Below are 4,804 nucleotides of genomic sequence, written 5' to 3' on the forward strand. Positions count from 1 at the left end.
AGAAACACTTGCAAGAAGAGAGGGAACCTCTGCCAAATTTATGCCAAAAGCACTTTTCTTAAGAAGGAAGTGAACTGTGTAGTGCTTTGGTATCTAAATGAGCCACAGTAAGATTCTTTTTCCACCCCAATAGTAACAGTTTGAGACAGCCAAAGAAATATTAGGGGGAAATTCCAGTATTTTCACATAAGACAAAAATGTGAAACTCTAATGAGATAACCGAAAGTACCTCTGTCAATTGCAGATGGAAAAATACTGTTAACGCCCAGAAATTAGAACTTCAGGTGATAGTCGCCATCTGGTGGCAAGTGTGGACTTTGCAGGAACCTTTTTAAAGAGTTAACTAGCGTTTCTCAATTGGGGAGACGGTTGAAATTATGACATTTTCCAACAGTCATTCCCTGAGGACCTGTCATGTGCCAGACACATTTAAAAGCGCAGAGCATTTTTACTTGTTATTTGTGGTTGAATCCACTGAGATGTCTTAAGAATTCTAACTGCATTATTTTTCTCTGACACAGTTAAACCTCCGTGTCATGCCCGCTGGCCTGGATAAGTCTGGGTTATAACGACGAGATTGTACAAGAGCAAGTTTGTGTAGTCCTGCACATCGCTGCATTTACAGAATGGCCGGAGAGCGTCTATTCGTGTCCGTCTGCAAACGGTGGCCCTCAAGGTCTCTGCTGAGTCACAGTTGTTTCTAGTTTGCGTCCCTTTAAGGAGTTCCTGCCACCTGCTCGTTCCTATAGAGCAGTGTGCTGCACACACGTCAAACACCCGTGTTCATCTTGGAGTCTTGCTCCCAACTTTGGGCTTTTCTAGAAACTGGGAAACAGGTCACTTTGATCTTACACTTTCCAAATCTCTTCTGGGTTTATTTTGCCCCAATTTCTAAAGGCAGGAAGACTATTGTAAGTAGGCTATTACAAGACTGCCAAGATACATAAGACTAGTCAGATTTTACATTTTCCATGAAAACATTCCTTTTTTTTCAAAACAAACAAATTTAACTTTATTTCATCTTTGTCATTTGAGTCTTGATTTTATAAAAGATTAAAAGAACAATACAATGACACAAATGATAAAAGGATCCAATAAAATAAACATTTTCATTGCTTTGAAATTATTAGTTACTTTCAGGATTTAAACAAAGAAGATGAACATTCAGACTTCTTTTTCTGTATTTTATATTAATGTGTGTTTTCCTACCTATATTCTGAGTCAAGCTACTTGGCCCAAATGCATGATTTATGTAGGTATTTACCTTGGTAACACTGATCTTTCTGTCTGCAATTACTACTTTGAAAAGCATAGACATTACAATGCTGATGAAATCTGCTGTCTCCTTTTCATGACGTGCACTTAATGTTAACCCTACGGTAAGACAGACACACCCAAGCAGGCCAGTTATGCACAGCTCAGCAAAATATAAAGTTGTTTTTGTTCATCTAAAACTTAACCAATGAAATCAAACTTACCAACTACGGTTGACTTCATTTCAGGAAACACCACATTTGGGAATTGCGTTATTTTCCTCAACTCATCATCAGTTATTGGCAGGAAATTTGTAGGCAATCATGCTATTTACTTTGCGGGTAGTTGTAGTAAATGAACGGAGATCGACTTCTTCAGAACTGGTAATAAATTGTGGTCCAAACTCTTCCCACTTTCCAGTAACAACCAAATCTTCATCTAAATCAGTAGAACAAATGGACGTGAAACTTCCAGTAGTGGCAGCAATGTCGCCGTAGCTGTAATCCTACCAGCGAACGGATTTCGTCCTGATAACTTTGTGAGAGTTTTCTGTGGGAGCGCTACCTTCTTCTGCAGTCCTGTCACATTCGATACCAAATCGCCATCTTCCCAGGACCTCACCACTTTGAGTGTTTGAGATGATGGCCACCAGTTTTTTAACAGCATTTGTACAACGATTCTTTCAGCTGTTCCACCACGTTATTCAGGTATTTTATGAGCAGTTACAAGCAGAGTGAGTCTGTATTTCTGCACTCGAGTGAAGTTTTCAGATGGATAAATGCCACGCCGATGCAAAATGCAGTTGGTGCCAAATGAGAACTCGTCCACAACCTCCGTGCTCCCGCGCAGCGTGACGCCCTGCGCCCAGGCCGCCTGTCGCGCCACGGCCCACGGGTGCAGACCTGCACGCCTCTCCGCCAACCAAGGAGACAGCTGCCCCCACAGCACTCCACTAAAACATTTTTTAAAGTGTGTATTGAAATTAAGAGGCGATTGCCATGTTCAGATAAGGAACACCAGGATTCTGAATTGGACATTGGAGGGGAAATGTGTTATGTATATATATATTGAAAAGGCAGAGTTAGAGAATCATCCATCTACTAGTTCACTCCCCAAAGGTCCACAGTGGCTGAGGCTGTGCAAAGCCAAGGCTCCGACGAGAAGCCCAGAGCTTGTCCTGGGTCTCCCATGTGGGTGCAGGGTGATGAGGCCATTCTCTGCTCCCTTCCCAGGCATGTTAGCAAGAAGCTGGATTGAAAGTGGAGCACCCGGAATTCAAAACAGGTGCCTGTATGAATTCCTGCGTTGCAGGAAGCTTAACTTGCTATTCCACAATGTCAGTCTCAAAGAACTATAATTTAAGAAGCTGAGAGGCAGAATTCATTACACATTGGGACCTCACATTTCCAAATCCCAGACATTTGTTGCAAATTAGGAAAAGGCAGTTAGCTCAGGAAGAGACATCCATAGCCAAATATGTGGGGAACGGATTGCTGTCTGGGTTTTATCCCACCCTTGACTGGATGTCTTTGTGCAACCAACAATCTAAGTGTGGGGACTCTCAATGTGGACACGGAGACTTGAAGGAGCACTTACATCAGTGCTTGTTCTGGAAACAAGCTTACCCAACATAGTTTGCTACTCATCAATTCCTTGACCTTGTAATTTCTTGTATTTTTAGAGAATGATTCAGCCTGGTGTGTTGTGCGAGTTTTATTATTGCAGTTTTTATGTCCATTACTACTGTGGTACATTCAACAGAGCCAGTAGACCTTAAGCACAAAGTATACATTTTAGACAATTCTCATGAGACAAATGGCTCCATGATTAAAATTTCTACAGTTTTCCTGAGAGTTTTGACAAACTACCAGAGCTCAGAAGAGCCTGGGCAGACTCAACTAGCAAATGGCATGTGGTAGTCTGGAGGGATCCTTGGGCTGCAAAGACTCTAAGGAACTCTCACAGAAGTAATGACCTTCCAACTCTGAACGATGACCAACAGCTATTACTCGGTTGTAGAAAAGTCCCAAAGTAAGGCAGCACATGGCAAAGAGGGAGAGCTGCGTGCTTACTAAGTGGGAGCCATCCGTGCTGTTGACTCCACATTTCCATGGATCTAAAACTTCTACAAACATTTCATCAATTAAAATAAGTAAATGACAAGCAAGTTGATATGAAAATAAAAAGGTTTCCTTAGTGCCAAATTTTACCTTGAACATTAAGCAATCTGTTTCATTCTGTCAGTTTTTGAAAGATCTACTTTCATTTGAAAGCTAGAGTTACAGAGAGAGACAAAGAGAGCTGTTGGTTCCCGCCCCAGATGGCCACAACGGCTGGAGTTTGGCTGTTCCAATGCTAGGATCGTGAGTCCTCTCCTAGGTTTTCCATGTGGATGCAGGGGCCAAAGAACATGAGCCATCCTCCACTGCTCTCCCAGGCAATAGTCAAGGAGCTGGATGGGAAATGGAGCTGCCAGGATTAGAACCGGTACCCACATGGGATCCCAGTGCGTTCAAGGTGAGGACTTCAGCCGCTACTCCACAGCGCCAGGCCCAATATACAGATTCTAATGGGAATATAGGTTAAAAGCCCACAAGTGCAGTTTAACAAGAAGCCATCAAGCCGCATGCAGATGATCGTGTCAGTCACCTCTCCACCAGTAGTGTGTGCGGAAGCAGTGCCCTGCAGCCTGGGGAGGATTTGTTTTGCCACAACGCTTTAGTTAATCATTCCAATAGGCGTGCAGAGACATCTCAGTGTGATTTGCGATTTTAATTTTCACTTCTCTGGTGACTAATGGTACTGAACACCTTTTCACAGGCATATTTGTCATGTATTTTACCTTCAGTGAAATGTCAGTTCACATCGTTTGCTCATTTTCTGATTGAATTGTTGATTTACCGCGAGTTTTGTAGTTTTCAAAATATACTATAAATACTACTCCTTCGCTGGATTTGTGGTTTGCAATTTTGCCCCCATTTTGTATTTTGTGTTTTCATCCTCCTCACTTATTCTTCCCCATACCACAAGGTTTTAATTGTGTTGCGTCCGATTTGTGGTTTTTTAGTTTTAGAGATCAAAGTTTTGGTGTCAGAGCTAGCACTCCACCTTGTGCCAGATCCTGAAGATCTTGATTGTTTTCTAACAGTTTTATGTTTTACTTTAAGGCCCTGCTGCGTTTCTTGAGATGCTGGTGTAAGTTATGAAGCTGTTTGACTTCTGCTCTCCCCTCGTTGACTTCTGCTCTCCCCTCACTGTCCCTTTTTCCTCCTCCTCCTCCTCTCTTTCTCCTCCACCTACCCATCTTGTTCTCCTTGTCCATGCTGCCGAATTGCTTCGTCACTGTTTGTACAGGAGACGGTCCTGTCTACACTTCACTGCTGGTGTGCCTTTGCCAGGAATCAGTTCGGTGATTTATGTGGGCCTAATTCTGAGCTCTTTGTTGTTCCATTGACCTACCTGCCTATCGCTTCACCAAGACACCTAGGAATGTGGTTACTAGAGCAATATGGTGTACCTTAATACTGAGCAAGGTGATTCTTCTCACTTT

At 42.7% G+C, this 4,804-nt stretch overlaps 1 pseudogene; it reads right to left on the reverse strand.

Moving 5' to 3' along the window:
* Positions 1 to 1,546: 1,546 nt before the first annotated feature.
* On the reverse strand, positions 1,547 to 4,576 carry LOC131479794 (mitotic spindle assembly checkpoint protein MAD2A-like; annotated as a pseudogene).
* Between the last annotated feature and the right edge of the window lie 228 nt (positions 4,577 to 4,804).

This window comes from Ochotona princeps, chromosome 3 (genome assembly GCF_030435755.1).
Source record: "Ochotona princeps isolate mOchPri1 chromosome 3, mOchPri1.hap1, whole genome shotgun sequence".
In the NCBI taxonomy this organism is placed as follows: Eukaryota; Metazoa; Chordata; class Mammalia; order Lagomorpha; family Ochotonidae; genus Ochotona; species Ochotona princeps.